General features: G+C 35.0%; 1 long non-coding RNA gene across 2 annotated transcripts; it reads left to right on the plus strand.

Annotated features, from left to right (window-relative positions):
• Positions 1 to 8,385: 8,385 nt before the first annotated feature.
• LOC116207239 lies at positions 8,386 to 12,780 on the plus strand. Of its 2 annotated transcripts, none has more exons than XR_004156891.1 (4): positions 8,386 to 9,096; positions 9,736 to 9,784; positions 10,448 to 10,668; positions 12,585 to 12,780. It is a non-coding gene; the product is annotated as an uncharacterized LOC116207239 (long non-coding RNA). The 2 variants fall into 2 exon arrangements; XR_004156890.1 differs by having other exon boundaries at positions 8,387 to 9,087.
• The last annotated feature ends 4,773 nt before the right edge of the window (positions 12,781 to 17,553 follow it).

Genomic DNA, 17,553 nt, shown 5'->3' on the forward strand with positions numbered 1-17,553 from the left:
CTTCATTAGTTATGCTGGCTTGATGTATATATGGCTTCTCACATATCTACCTCAAAGAAGTTCTAATCACACGAGTACATTACTATCACATATACATATTACAACATTGCAAATTATATACTGGCTACTTTTTTTTTCATATAGCTGGCTACAACAATAATGGAGCCATGCAGGTCTGCGAGCATGCGCATGAGCTCTAATTGGATGACCTATAATTGGTAATCATGTTTCTTTTTTCTTCATTTATTTTTTTTTCAGCGTGCATCATTTGATATCAAAAAATTCAAAGGGTACAAGCTACACTAGATTCGAACCAGGTCAGACGTATAGTCGTGAATTTTCTCAAGTTATAAGACTCGAACACGAGGGACCTTACTTAAGGAATCGGTAATAGCGTACACGAATGTCATGTTATGTCATACCTACGGGGAAAGAATTGCCATGCAAAGAGAGTGTGGGCGTGTTTTTGGAAAGTGAGTGTTGAGAGAAAGGGGAAGGGACAAGTAGGATCAGAGAGAAAGGTGCCAAAGTGCTCGTTTTAGTGAAAGTGTAGAAATGAGAGAGAGAGAGAGAGAGAGAGAGGTATGGCATAAAGGAGAGCTATGGTTACATACAAAATCACACATCCCCATCTCCCTCTCCCTCTCTTTCGCTCTCCCTCGAAATCAACTCATTCCCTCATTTGCAATTAATTGCTTTCAAGGCCATGGGCTCTTACTTCACTTGAGAGTGACATTTGAGTTTGAACCCAGTTGTTCTGCCCTTGCGTATGGCAGGATATCATTAGTTTTTAAATTTGTCTAATTAAATTGACTATCCTGTTTGATCTTCCTCATGTGTTTTGTTTTATGACTTTTTTATTTTATTCTGTTAATTAATTTTGTACTTCAACTTTTGAATTTCCATATGTTATATATTTTTTAATTATTTGTGTTTGTGGAAATAATGTTTTCTTTTGGGTGGGTTTTTAATTTCGTCCATTTTTCCACCATGTGTTTCCAACTTCGCAAACCAGTCCAAGCAAAGCTTATTAATTATGTTCGCTACTACATATAACGCAACTAACGGCAGTTACTAACTGCCGCGAAATGTTAGAAAACTGCCGCGAAAACTTCTGCCGGCGGTTCGTACATCTGCCAGCGTAGAAGCCATCGGGAAAGGTTCTTGCGGCAGTTTCCATGCGGCAGTTCTTTATTAGTAGGTGATTTTTGGCGGCAGTTTTGAACTGCCGCCAAAGGCTTTGATAACATTTTTCACGGCCAGTTCCCAGCTGCTACGAATATCTTATACAACTTTGACAGCATGCTGCCAAATGTTATCCTAGGGATCCCATCAGTTTTTTTTTTCATATTTATCTAAACCCTGATTTTCGGAAGTTCAATTGGGTTACGACTAATTCAGTTGAGTCGGGTCGGCTCATTAAAGGATAAAACTCTCCCAGCGTAGATTTTCTCCATTCACAAGACTCAAACTTAGAGTCTTATTTAAGAGGAAGAAGTATCGAACAGTTTGAATCAACCCACGTTGGTTCATCCCACCAGTTATATTATGAGATTTTGCTAGATATAATATATACATACATATGTAAACCTATATATAATAACTTTTAATAAATAAAAAACCACTTGATCAACTTATTAGATTTCATTATCACAATAAAAATTAGTAACAAGGACAAGATGCTCTCTCAAGTACTAATTTAAATTAAGTACTCCAAATTATGGAAAATAACAAACGGTATATATCTCCGATACCAAAGTCTAATCAATACGAAAAATCATTTTTCTGCGATGCTCTTCAGTTTGGAAATTGAAGTACACATCGAAGCACACAGAGGTCTGTATGGCAGCCCTCCGTTTTGCATACAATGTCTCTATGGCCTTCTAAACTTCACTGATTTTCCCTCTCTAAGAATAATAATCGTAGCTTAGCACTTTCATCATCAATACCAAGAATAAAACTGCCTAGAATAGAAAACCTGAGATGGAGAACCAAAACCACAAGTGAAATTGCAAGATGCAAGAAGGACTAGGAGGGTAAGAACCTAAAAGAAACAGCGGGGGCTTTCTGGAACATCATCCCTACTGCAATTAATTGCCTTCAAGGCCATGGGCTTTTATTTCACTTGAGTGTGACATTTGAGTTTGAACCCAGTTGTTCTGCCCTTGGGTATGGCAGGATATCAATTAACTTTTAAAATTTGTCTAATCAAGTGACAATCCTCTTTGATCTTCCCTCATGTGATTTGTTTTAAGAACTTTTTATTTTATTTTGATAATCAATTTTGTACTAAGTGGTCCCTTCAACTTTTGAATTTCCACATGTTACAAATTTTTTTCCTTTCTGTTTTTATTGTTTGTGTGTGTGTGAAAATAATGTTTTCTTTAGGTTGGGGGCCCTATTCCTTGTTTTTTGCACCCATGCCAACAGATTCTTAAACCAGTCCATGCAAACTTATTATGTTGATCCTGGTGCATTCAAGGAAATTACTTATTTACCACTTCATTATATGAACTAGAGGAACTATCAGATCTAGGTATTATTTCTTTAAGATTCCATGATTTTGGAAATGTAATTTCTTCCCATTTTATAGGCTTAGGGGTAATGACTCAAGATCTTTGCGTATTGGCTTCTATTACAACAGTTTCTTCCATTTTCGGCGTTTTCAAGGCTTTTTTGGTGAAAGATTAGTGGTCATTAGTTTGTAATAAATTCTATATATTAGGACTAAACCTTTTCCTTGCTTTACGAAATCATGATTCTGTATTTGTACGTTAAGAGTCAAAATATCTAATACTAAAGGGTCATTTAGATCTATAGAGAAATTGAGATAACAATTAAAATATACAGGGCCATCATATAAATTTAATTCTAAAACTTCTAGCAAAGATTGCTTAAAAGAGGTAAATCTTGTGTCCCTTGAGCAAACTAAGGTGGGTACATCTAATCATGCTCTATGGACGGGTTTTACAACTATCTGTACTAAGTCAATATGTAAAAGTTTATTTCATTGTATGTTTTCTTATGGATTCATTCGCAAATAATTGTAGGTTAATAGTTTCTTCCGAAGTAGGGATTGATTTCGACCGTTTTAATCGTATAATCCTGAAAAGAATAAAAAATGTGTATTTTTTTCTTACTAGTCTTAGGGATATCCCAATTTTGCAGATCTTATTCTATATTTGCAATTTGAACTTCTTGCGAATTAGGTAAATCTTGGTGAGATTCCATTGTTGGCGTAGAAAATTCTATTTGAGCGGAATGAAAAGAATATATATTGCCTCTGAGCTAGTGCTAGATCTTCAGCGAGAGAGCTTTCTGAATAACGCAAAGATCTTGATTTTCTTCTACAAAATGTTGTGATAAATTGAAGAGAATAATTTTAACCTTAAAAGCCTTTAAATGCTCTGGGAATATTGCTAACCAACGATCTCACTGCCTCGGTCTGGGTCTTATTGCCGAGACCACAACTTTCTAACAAATGAGCACCTTTCAGTACTACACTTAAGGCACTTAAGTTTATCCTTACTTACTTCAATTAACACACTACTCTGCAGATTAGAATTAAAATGTCTTACAATAGCCATTCCATTTTATAAGAATGATATAAATGTATGAAAATATGAATCCACATGATGCAAGTGACATATAATATGAAAATATTATTAGATTTACAGATATAAGATTTCCAAAAAAAAGATTAGCACAAATTGCTAATTTTATAAACTTATGGTCATATAAAAAAGAGGTTATTACCCCATATATCCTATGGTTTTACCGAATTCTCAAATATATCCTATGCTTTAAAAATTACCCAAAATATCCCACGGTTTACATTTGGTTTCAAATATATCACGCTGTCAATTTATCCGTTAATGAAACGTAAATAGGCTCCAAACCTATCCTATGATTTTAATTTTTTCTCAAATCTATCCCATGATTTTAATTTTTTTTCTTAAATCTATCCCATGGTTTTAATTTTTTCTCAAATTTATCCTAGGTTAAGGGTCACAGTGGCAAAAATAGGCCCACTTATGTTCCACATCAGCAACACCGTTAAATGTTGATGGAAGATATAACGGCGGGATAGATTTCGAACCAAATATAAACCATTGGATATTTTAGGTAATTTTTAAAGTATATGATAGATTTGAGAATCTGGTGAAACCATAAGATATATGGGGTAATAACACCTTTAAAAAAAAAAATATTTAACTTTTGAAAGATTCTGTTCAGAAAGAGTGTGCAAAATAAATCAAAATTTGGTAAATTTTGTAATCCATTAGTATTAAATAAACTTAAACAAATAAATGCAAAATTATTAATATATTATCTAAAGGTAGCCTAATTTTATCAGAAAATATCATTTTAAACCTAAAATTAATTATTGAAACTTCCCAAGATTATTTTTAGTAATAAAAGTTATGTTTCACAAATATATATGAATAACTTCAATAAGAATTAATCACATAAATATAAAAATAGAATCGCGCAAAAATTGACTACTTTGCTCGAATAAATTTATCAATAAATGCAATGATTGTACTTGAAATTTTTCTAAAATAACAAAAGGTTCTAATAAACAAATATGAAAATAAATATTATAATACTAGAAAATAATTGATTAAGCATATACATAAACTGCCACAACTCAGTAATTATATAACTTTATAAGCATGTAAGAAATAAAACTTAATGCGCGAAATAAGAATTTTGAGTTATCTATCTATATCTGTCTATATATAGCAAAATTCACCTGATAGCATTAGATGTGATTTAGTTAATTAACTAATTAAAAATTCAAAATAAATTAATTTTGATTTTCAAAATTTAAAAATTACTTTATATATATGTATATATGAACATTAAAATGTAGCATTACAAGTAACTAGATCCCTTAATAATTAAAAGAAAATTAAAACAAAGAATTATAATTAAAATATTTAACAAGAAATAAATAAATGAGAACCATTGTATATGGTAAAGTTGATAGTGTTATGTTGTAAATATCATCAAAAAATGGACCGACTATGCTTAGCCATATCTATAAATTACCAAAACACGCTAATTATATGAATTTACGAGCATATCAAAAGTAAAATTTACTCGTGAAACTAATGACTTCGAATAATATTATTTCAAAAGATATACAAAATGAAGTTTATATATCCAAACAAGATGTTTTTAATATATCTTGTACCATATTGATAGTTCAATAAATATGCAATGTACATTAAATAAAATAATTAGTACCCATACACATGATTTTTTCAAATGTCAATCTAAGACACTATTTTGTTAAATTAGGACCGGGTAAAAAGTGAAAAGGATAAATCAACGGTATAATAAAATATGATTCTCAAAAAGAAAAAGAAATTAAATATTCAATGCTATTTAAATAAGAGAATTAGTATCATGTTTTTATTAAACTATTTATAACAAGTCTCGAATATATTAGGATTATTATTAAAAAAATTTAGTTACTGTTGAAAATTCTAAAATTGTAAATAATAACCATCAATAATAATCCAGTATAAAAGTATGATTTATTTGAATAACAATAAATGCTACCCAATAAACCCTCTATAATTAATGCAATTGAAAATAAAAAAATTAATTTCTGAAATCAAAATATTACTAAAGATATATCACTTATGTAAAATTGACTAACTTTTACAATAAATGCTATCAATATATGTAATAATTATACTTAATCTTTTGAACAATAAATAATTTAATAAACATATATTGAAATAAATATGATATTTTTAATATTTGAAAATAATTAGTTAATCATATGCATAAATTATCATAAGAATATTATTTAATTATATAGATTTACTAGCAAATTAAAAAATAAAATTTATCATGTGAAAATAAGGATTTTATTTTCAATATTTTAAAAAATGTTCAAATAAATAAATAAATAATATATATATATATATATATATATCGAAATGTGATGTGTTGAATAGAATACTTAGTTACTTATATGCTGATGTTTATACCCATTTTCTACACTTCGTGATATGGATGATTTCAAGATGTGTCAGAGAATATTGTTGAAGCTCAGTACCGAAGGCCAATGCATTGTCAAGTCCATAAGCCCACAGCAAAATAAGGTTCGGCCCGCCCGCGGAATTGGTAAGACGGCAAAAGCCTAGTGTTGTGGTCACGGAGTTCACATGGAACGAAGATGAGGGTAGACTCATGGTTAGCCAATCTTTGAGTGGATTTCTAAGTTTAGTTAATTCTTAGCTTGGAAGGCAATTCATTACCAAGTTAGCCACGTAGTGGATATGAGAACAAAGAAAAATATAATGGCAATTCCAATTCAGTCGAGAATGTGGATAAACTCAGCCGAGATGGATGTGGACGCGATGAAGGCACAATTTCTTGGGTAATCGGCCAAGAGAATGGCTCCATGTTTGCTTAGATTTCATTGCTTGAAATCTAACGTGTGCATTTTGTTCAATTTTATCAAATCTTTTAAAAATTACTTGAAAATACCCACTGTTTGTATTATGTTCAAAATCTATCCCACAGTGACTTTTTTTTTGCGAAGAGGCTGACATGGCTCGTTAAGGGGTAATCCACGTAGGCACTGTTACCCCCTTTAACTGAGTCACGTTATCCTCTCTGTCTATTTTTGGCAAAAAAGGTATAGACTTAGAATAAAATTGGTATTTTCAGATAATCTTTATAAGATAGAATAAAACTGAAATAACCTTCAAAGGTTGAAATTTACGGTGCATTTTTCCCTAACAAAATTTATCCATCGGCCACTTATAAGATCAATTCATATGTAAAATAATTAATTCTTTAATTAATATCTAACTCCCGATCAAATCCTTGACTTCCTAATTTAATTAAATTATCAAAGTCCCAATAGTTCATATATATTATATTTTGACTTTATAAAAAATTTGGAGATATTACATAATAAAATGCTAAAAATTCTCCTTCATATGATGTCAACCTTAAGGAAAGTACAAGCATTGAATGAAGAGCGTGTATAAAGACGTGAAAAACTTTCTCAGTTAAGAGCTAGTCATGAACTTTCACAGTTAGTATTTTTTTTTGCCCTTTTCCTTTTTATAACGAGCGTGTCCGGGCTTAGTCCAATTAATCTCACGGCTCATGTGAACACTTTGCAAGCCCACAGAATAAATATGTCTGGCCACAGGTCATGCATTTGACTCAATAGAAAGTATTTTCCCATATAATTTTCTGGAGTTACTTGAATTTCACAGTTATATTTATTTAATATTAGACATCTCTTTTCAAATTCCAACAAAGCAAGAGCATAACCCCTTCCTATAGAAATGATGAGTTCATATTAAAACTGAGGGTGCGTTGTACTACAGGAATTTCTCAATGTTAGAGTTCACGGAAGAAAGCTTACCCATTGCAAATGTATTGCTCTGCTCTAATTATGCCTTCGTGTAAACTATAAATGCATTCTTATCCAACCAAATATCAAGACAATCACTATGCATTCATCTGAACAAAGGAGAAAAAACCAGTGATGTTCACTACGCAATTTTTTAAAGGCACGAATTTCAACTATGATGGCGCTAATTCATGCATGTAAAAAATTGTGTAGTTAAAAGGAGAACCGTAACAGTAATTATACTCTATGCAGTACACTAGTTGTAGCAAAAGAGTTTAATGTAGAGGAGGCAAAGGCAGCATAGTTTAACTCGTAAAGCGGCTAGCTGGTTTTTATCAGATTAAAATCAGCAGTACATGAAAACGAAACGAAACAGTCAAAAACTTCCATAGAAAATTAGATAGAAGCAAGGTGAGACAAAAGTTAATGGCTAAAGCAGAAGTTAATGTACTTGGATAAAAGCAGAATGCCGATTAGGTTGATAAAAATAGCAAACAATTATTGAGAAATCCCTTCGCCGAATGCCAAGATATTCAGTCCATCCAAATTACTGCCACAATATGTTGGCGGAGAAATAAACACCAGTAGTGGGAGTGCATACTAACTGGGCTAATTTTTTTTCTCTTACATGACCAGGCATAGGACACAATGAAAACCTACGAGTGATCAAGTCGGAGTTTTGAGGGGTCGTGTTAGTTGAAAATGAAAAAAAGAAAAAAAAATACCAGTTAGCATTCCTTGGACGTTAGCTGCATAAGAAATGAATTATAGGGACAATATGTTGAATGGAATCATAGGGGCAATATGTTGAATGAAATCATAGGGCCAATATGTCGGAGACCTTATGGAAAAAGACAGCAAGGCGAGTTACAAATGTTAAACCGTGACAAAGACATTCAAATATGAAGCAAAGAACAAAAATAGATCAAGATGCAAGCAGGTGTAAGGTGGTCTATTAATAAGTATTGGAGTGTTGTGACATATTTATCGCAAAGCAACGAGGTTCCAAGTATATAGACAAAGAAGCAGAGGACGAGGGATGCTAATTGCCGTAATAGTGCATCCGCGGTAAAATGGAGAAGTAGTGGTGGGTGCTTCTCTGTGGGGGAAGGTAGCACGGGCGCTTCGATAAGCAAAGTCTGCAAAGAGAGAGAGCAAGAAGGGAAAACAGAGCAGAGAGGTGGGCACTTCGATAGCACTGATCATTTCCGGGGAAAGTATGGGAAACAAAAAGGGAACAGAGAAGGAAAGAGATCAAACGCAGATGTGAAGATTGAGATTTCGAAGGGCTATAGGATAATTGTCATTCCCCGATCAGGCGCTCTGCTTTCGGCTCTCGCCACAGTCCTCTGTTTATTGCGTGTGATCTGCCACCGGCAATCTGCTCCATTGTTGGAAACTGACGCTGGTATTGCCTCTTCCTCCTCCTCGCCTCCTCCCAGACAGCATTGTCGCCTTCTCCGAACCCCAACGGATGCCAAGTGCCACCCCCGACCTCAAACGCCATTTGTGACAATCGGCACGCCTTGCCTCCCGAGTCCTTCACCGGCCCACTTGTCCAACATTGGCCCTTGACACCGCCGCCGCTGGTCCCCTCGCTAGCAACATTACCACCAGGCGCTCTGTACCGAATGCCCAACTGCCGCCCCGACCAATAAACGCTGTGTCATGGCTGTTGCTGCTTCAACATGCAAGTATTCACTGTTCGTCATACATCTGATTACTCAGTTTCCGTCCTGTGTGTTTCTGATCTAATTGTCTCAAACTGATGCCATTGAACTTTGCCATACTCCAAGTTTCTTACCGATATTATCTGGAGTTCAGTTCTTCATTAAATAACTCTGGAGAATGCGGTACATCGAGAAGCCACTGTTTGTCTACATTTTTCCAGATTGGCTGCGATGTATAGTGTCCTGAAAATGTCCCAAACCATGAAAACTGCAAACCAAATTAATAAACAATCACGGGCAAAGCGCTTGTAACTGACTCTGTATCAAGATGGACACTCTGATTCTGTGTTTCCTGGAAAGCTTACCTCTAATTGAACTGCTTCACTTATTGTTCTTTTTCTTTGCCTGTCTCATCAAAAAAATTCGAGGCCAGTAGTATTTCGGCCATACTTATTATTTTAAGCTTTGCAGCTTTTGTTTGCACTTAAACTAAGGTTTTTGGGGAGTCTTTTCCCACATAAATTACAATGAAAAAGAGAAATTTATTCCGACTTTCCACGTTAAGAACCTGCTGTTAAGTTGTTTTTTGGGGGGGTTCTTTTTGCCATTTATTATTCTATATATGCACACTATAAATGTATTCTGATATATACTTCCTTATTACCTATGCAGGCACTGTGCTCTCGTACACCTCTTTGTACTTCTAATACCATGGGTAGAGGTGAGATCCTCATTTCGTGTCTTCCCTTGCCTCTGAAATGGGTTCTACCGTCTTATTCCTCGTGTGCTTAAGTTATTCCTGAAGCTGCAGTGTCACCAGTCGCCCTTTCTTAGGTCCAAATAAACTATTTAGGCTAAGGAGTTGCCATTGTGTAGAACAATGGCTCTTGACTGTCTTGGACCTATTTGGGAGGTCAAATAAAATTGTTTGAAGTGAAGTATTTCTAGCTTTGTGTACTTGTTACTCGTGTGCAATTCTTATTCGTGCTTAAGGTCTTTTTGTGGCAACAAATTTTTTTCTGACATCGTGCCTGTGGGTATGTACATTGGTTTTGCCTGTCGGGGAGTTCAGGTGCTACTGCTCTAGGGGAGAGAAAAAAAAAATGGTGCTGCATAAGGGTCCTGCAAATTGACTTTTTTTGTCTTCCTTTTACAGAATTCCCCATCATTAAATTTGATTTGCTAACCAATATGCCAGGTGATCATGTAAAATACTGTGAAACTCCAATTTATCATGTTACAGTACAATAAAAATATCTTTGCTAATTATCGTTCTATATCACCTATTCCTAATTTAGTGTCTATGTATGAATTTATTATTCCATCCAGTATGTCCTTTACTTATATTTTATGCTGACCTCTTTAGTCATGCCTTCCTTTCTAGGAGAGAGAAGGACCTCATGCATACATAGCCGCAGTTGGTATTCTCGACTACACCCGAACAACAGAAGATGAGAGTCATTGCTAAGAAAGAACACCAAACTGGGACCGGTTAAGTGATGTTGGCATAGGCTGCTTACCGCAAGAGCAGGTGCCGCTGCGTCACCCATCATTGCAGGATGCTCCTCTTCTCAACCTCAACTGTTTAGCCTAAAAACAACTCTGGTACATTCCAAGCTCTTTTTTTCCTTTCGCCTTTTGTTTTGTATTAAGATAGCGCTTTCTTGATTTGATTCCCCATATATATGCTTGGATTTGGCCAATTATTTGTTTCCACCACATTCCTTTTATTTAGGGTCTCAATCGCTTCAGGGCGATGTCCTGTTGCTAATACCTGTGACAAATTTATATTTTTCAGTGAATAAGAAATTAATCTTGAAAAAAATACAACAGGTTACTAAAATTGCATCATGTTATCCATCATAGTCTGTTAAAGAAATGAAATTTGCTTAGTTAGTGCTTCAACAGCAGAAGAAAACACAGAAGCAAGATAAGTGGGGTACTGAAAAAGATGATTTAGACCAGAAATGAGTATGATTTATCAGATTGAATATTGATGTCTAAAAAAAATGCTGATATTGGTGGAGGGAAAACTGAAAATGTGGCGCCCCAACTGAATATAGTATACTACTTTCCTCATACCAACTATCAGTTACGGCTCACAATCGTATATTCACATATTCAGCCTTGACCTAGTTACCTGAATAAAGCATAATACTTTGCCTACTTAGTATAAGTTTTATAAGAAGATGGTAGATACTTTGAATATTTTTACCTGTAACTTTTCGATGATTGAGCTCCTATCAAATGTTATGGCGAGCATCCTATATAAAAGAGAATATTATATAATTTGGAGAATATAACTGAAAAAGAATATATATATATATATGCAAGAGAAAAATTCAAAAAGAAAATTTGCATCCTGTGATATAAAGTGGCAGCATTTTTATTTGTAAGGATAAATAGAATTTATGTGAAACTAAATGATTTTACTACTTTATGATTACCAATTATTAAATATATATTTGATAAAGCAAGAGAGAAGGGAAGATGATAAATTTATGCGGTGATGATTTTTTTTATTTCTACATGACTTTTTTTCGTAGCTGTGCACAACTTACTGTAGTTTACATACTCTGCTCAGCAATTAGCTTTCCTTTTTTCTTACCTCTTCTTTATTGACCGTGTACAGCACATTTCTTACTAAAAATATCCTCAATATGGCCAGTAAATGAGATTGTTATTGAATGAGTATGAGTTTCCTACTATGGCATGATCAATCCCACACCTCATGCTCGTACAATTGCCCAATTCTCGGTAGTTTGCCCTAAACCCATTATGCCCTTGCTGTAAGTGATACCAATCCATTGAGCTGGAGGCCCGTATATAAACTGTTACCGGATGCTTTTGGGAAAGAGCTCCAGTTCCTGTTTAGTCGACTTCGACCCTTATCATTAGGAGCTTTGCCTTTTCCTTATCAGGCCACTAGGAGCTATGCTTAAACTCTCAACAATCGCTTACAGCAACATAGGTTACGGACTTTTAATGTGCTTTTCGCTGCTACTCTTCGTCTCCTTTTTCGATTGTATTTCTTTTGCGCTCTGGCGAATTGCCTTACCCACCATATTTTCCTTGCCTTTGCAACTCTACAGGCCAAGTTTTATGAGGACACACACCATCTTATAAATTCCCATCCACTTATATTTAACTTTATTTACCATCATTTTTCAAATCGAACTTATTAAAATATTAAAGTTTAAGAATACATAAGTATTTAATCATTTATTATCAAAAAAATATAATGGCATGAATTGCTTTCCGTGAAAAAAAACTGGAAGGCTTCCGTGACTGCCATATCTTGAAAAGGAATATTAATACATATTGTACATATTGTAAACATTTAGGTCCTTCTAATGTTTTGCTTTCACATACCAAAGAATAACTTTATCATTCAATTACTTTACATATATTTGTTTTCTTTCTTATCATACATCCACTTTATTAAACTGTGAAAATATCAATTATATTTCAGAGGTCCGGAGTTATTTCATATCTAATATACTTATCTCATCTGCTGGCAGGTACCAAATCGCATTGCAAGAATTGTTGGAGCGTCGTATATTTTCAATAGAGCAACAAATGAACACCGAGCTGTGGGAGGGCACATAGTTCATGATGTATCTGAAGACAATTGAAATAAAAAAACATGGGTCAGACTTAATTTTGATCACTGCTAACTATGTACTGCAGTTTAATAAATAAGATTGTTTACTTCCAGAATCATATACATACACCATTAAATAATTTCGCGAATCATGCACACACTGCAGATTCACTAGTAGCTAATAAATGGACACGAGCAGTGCACTAAGTATCGAATCTGAAACCTCTTGGTTACCAGGTGAGGGAGCTCGTCACTGCTCTACACTCTTTTGATTAATAGGGTGTCTTTTGATAATGGAAACACACTTGACAAGTCTTCATAGGAAAATAAAATACATGGAAGGCAACTCTACATGTGAGAACACACTAACGAGCTTTACCCCCCATATGCGAGAGATCTTAGTCGGCCACCACCCTCTTGACCAAGGGCACAGTGGGTTTTGAGACCGTTGGAGACCTCGGTCAAGGGGAAAAGGAGTGGCCGGCTGTAGCGCCACCCCCACCCCTACCTCTATATCCGACCATTGTTCACTCATTCTCTCTCTGTTTTGTTTTTTTAATAATTTCACATATTTTCATATTAATTTTAATTTCTTTCTTAATATCATTATTTTCATTTATTTATTTATTTATTTATTAATGTTTAATTTTTATAACTTTAATTTTTATTGTTATTTATTTTACATTATTTATAATTTTATTTTTATTTATCTATATATATTTTTATTTTTAAAAAAATATTTTTATTTTTAAAATTAATTTCTTTTTATTTTTATTTATTATTTGTTATATTTCTATTATTAAATATTTATTTTAATTTCACTTTTTTATTAATTTAAAATGACATGCTAACGCCCCCAGAGCCACATAAGCAATGTGTAATGTTGTCAGCAGCCACGAAAGATCCATATAAACACTAATTGACTCAGTTAGCCCCAAATTGACGGTTTGTACAACATTGTTATAGTTTGGAAAAAAATTTTCTTGATTGTTACATTGTTTAGTTTTTGTAACAAAGTCTACAATTTTTTGATAAGTGTACGAAAGTGCTACAGTCGTCAAATATTTTGTATCAAATATGCGATTTACTCGAAAACATACTAACAAGCTCCATATTTTTTATTTAGAGAAATAGATTGGGTAATTATTATGGCATTCTTTTTTTCTTTCTTTTTTTGGATATTTGAGTTACATTAAGTGTAATAAATTATATTGTGTCCACTAATTTGTTGATTATAATGTTTAGGAAAAATGACACAGTGCATCATAGTTTGAGAACAAGTATCGCATTGCATTATAATTTGAAAAATTAACATGGTGCATCACGAAAAATTTGAAAATTTTCACCGTGTATCATTTCCGTCAACTGATGGACGGAAAGCTAACGTGGCACAAATGGTGCCAATGTGGCCGTACTTACTCAGCATCTGGGTCCCACCTGGCCACGGAAATATGATGCATTATGAAAATTATTTTCAAACTGTGACGCACAGTGTTATTTTCCTAAAACGGAAAGGCACTAACAACCATACACAAACTGCCATGTCCTGAACAATCTTGTTCCTATATCTCTTCCATTTTTTGTAATATTTGGCATAAGTTTGTTGATCGTTCAGGAGATATGGCCTCCATCGTCGGCAGAGCCACAAAACCTCATGCGGTGTGAAAATTTTCAAATTTTTCGTGATGCACCATGTTAATTTTTCGAAATATGATGCACTGTAATACTTGTTCTCAAACCGTGATATGTCCAGGAGTTTTCCCTAGTGTTTATTATTGTTATGATATATTTATATATGTACATATAGAAGTGGTATAAACATGATTTTACAATACCTTATAATGGTCAGTTGTATTTCGAATTTCAAAATAACAAAGGAAGCAAAACATATTCTTACAAAAAAATACAAAAACGAAAAAACAAAGAAGTAAAACATATACCATAAAGTCTTTATTCCTTTATATTCACATATCTTATATTAACTGTTGTGCGCACCCGAATTTCATCTCGTCGGAGCACGCATGCGCACGCCTATGCAACGCGGCTTGGGAGTGTCCACCTTCCCGGGGATGCGCGACAGACGTACGTGAGAAGGAGTCGCCATTACCTGTTTACGACCCGAAAGTCGAGGGCCGGTGAGTTGCCCGGGTCTAGGGATATGGGATACACCTAGTATGTTAAGGCAATGGTTTGTACGGAATCGGAAATTCCGAATTCGGGGGTTCTATTACGTATGAGCCTACCACACGCCCTTTCGGTACTCTAACTTGCTAGGCTTGCCATTTTATTTATTTATCGCATGATTTAGGGTTGCATTTGACTCGCCCGTTTTGACACCGTAAATTCGAGGAAACACTCCAATCATTCACTCTCCGACCGGGATTTTTACATGAATGAATGTACAACATAAACCCTTACATTGTTTTCTCAAATAAATAAAAATTCAAATTATAACGACTGAATCCCGATCGGTTCGCGTTCGGTCATTATTCCACTCGTGCTCACCGTGTGGTTTGGAAAAGACTGAAAATTAAATTAAGATGCGCACTCGGTGTATGGGGGCATTGGACCCCGTGATCGACGGTTAGGGGCGTTAGACCCATGTAAATCGTATCCTAAGGGTTCGGACCCGAACCGCAACAAATCAACAAATAAAAGTGGAAAACATAAGAAAACTGATAAAAACTGATATAAACAGATAAAAATAGACAAATAGCGGATAAACAGATAAGTGCAGACAAGTTGTGTATTAGACCGAATTTACGTGACTTAGTTAGTTATTAACCGGGGTTACTTGGCAAATAATCTCCCTACCCTAGGCAAGTAGATGAATGTGCTAGAATGCAATTATTAAGTCAACTATGTGTGTGAGTTTGTTTTAAGACTTTACTCTGCAAATGACACTGAGATTTCACTGAGGGAGAGTGAGGGTCATGAGGAACCCTTAGGAGGTGTAGGCACGACTCACCATGAACGTGAGAGGAAATGGCATGCCTAGGACCCGGGAAGGGCTATGGAAACCCGATTCTGTGCTATTTCTGTTATATGCTGAAATGCAGGGTTGGAGGCTTCGAATGCTAAAACTAAACTCGGAAATGGATTTAGGAGGTCGAAAATAGGTGGGGTATGTATTTTATCGAAGTTTGGGTGAGGGTAGATGGATGTTTTGCCCAAAAAACAATGTTTTTTTGACAATAACGTTTTTTTTTTCTCTCCTCTGCAGCCCTCTTTTCCTCCGAATTCTCTCTGTTCTCTGCTCACTCTCCCTTCCGAAAGTTGCTGACTGTTCTGAAAATCGATGAATAATGAACGAGGGAGAGAGGCAAGAAGGAAAGGATGGTGCAAGATTGGAAAATTGCGCCGAAACGGGAAAACCGTTAATAAACTTCCTTTTTCTCCTCTGCAGCTGCATTTGGCCGAATTCTTGGCCCTCTGTTGAATATTTTTGCTGAATAATAAATGTGTAATGAATGAGGGAGAGAGGCAAAAAGGGAAGAAAGGTCTAGATAGAAATGTTGCCCAAAATCAAGAAAACGGTTTAATGAATTTCCTTTCTCCTCTCCCTATGAACCTAGCCGTGTCTTCCCTTGGAAATGCTGATCGAAATCTGCTGATAGCTTGTAGCATTAATGAGGATTGAATGAGATTTCCGGCAAGAAAGGAAGGAAGGGTTTAGATAGGAAGATTGTGCAAAACAGGAAACCGGTTTTTATAAACTCTTTTTCTTTCTTTTTCAGCAGTGTACCTGGCCGAATTTTCCCTCCTCTCCCCTATTTTCTGCTGAATGGAAGTATAATGAATGAGGGGGAGTGGCAATACGGAAAGTGGTCCAAGATGGGAAAGCGGTGCAAGACGGGAAAGCCGTTTATGAGCTTTTTTTTCTTTCTTTCTTCTGCACAGCTGAATTTGGACGAATTTTGGCTTTCTTTGAGTGTGTTTTCTGCTGTGTAATGAATGGGGGATTGTAAACTTGGAAGGGAAGTGCAAGACCGGAAAGTTGTCGCGGGACGGAAAAGTCGTTAAATGTACTCTTTCTTCCTTTCTTTTTTCTTTCAGCAGCTGCCCCTCTTTTCCTCCAATGCTGGTCGAATTCATCCTCTCCCCTTGCTGAAATCAATGTGATAATATTAATGAAAGAGCAAGCTTGGAAGGATTTTTAGATGGGCAAGTATTGAATGGGATTGAAAGCTAATGAAAACCGATTAGGGAGGAGAGGGATTTCGGCCATAGAGAGGGAACGAAACAAGAAGGAAAATGGCGAAGTTGAAAAAGAAAAAAAGTAGAGTTGGAAGTTGGGTTCAAGAATGGAAGAATGAGATTAAAAATGGAAGAAAAGTTAATGGGGAATAAATAGAGAAAAAATGGCAAATGTAGAATAAAATAGGCAAGAAAAGACTTGGATGTGAGTTTAAGAGAAATATGGATGTAATGTGCTAGATTAGGAAAGAATGAGACTAATTTTGCAAATGAAATAAAGAATGGGGCTAGTTTTATGAAAAAAAAAGATTGGGGCCAATCTGTGAATAATGAAAAATGTGGTGCTAGTTTTGTAAATAAATAAAGTAACGTGCTAGTTTGCAAAATAATAAAAAAGGCTAGATTGCAAATAAAGAAAGAGAATGGAGCTGGTTTGCAAATAAATAAAAATGGAAAAGTGGTCGTGGGTCCCCGCATGGATTCAAGGGATGTTGGAGGAGTCTGGATCCCAATCAATTGCACATTCAAATTTCATAACACAATGGACAAGGTACTGTTGATATGTGTAGAAGGGCGATCTCGACAAGCCTAATATTGGTTTATCATGACTAGATGCACTGGGAGTTTGGGAGCCGATTTTGCCCGGTTCGGGTGACCGGAGCAACACTAATTGATTCAATTGCATGTTT

The sequence above is a fragment of the Punica granatum genome, chromosome 5, assembly GCF_007655135.1.
Source record: "Punica granatum isolate Tunisia-2019 chromosome 5, ASM765513v2, whole genome shotgun sequence".
NCBI lineage: Eukaryota > Viridiplantae > Streptophyta > Magnoliopsida > Myrtales > Lythraceae > Punica > Punica granatum.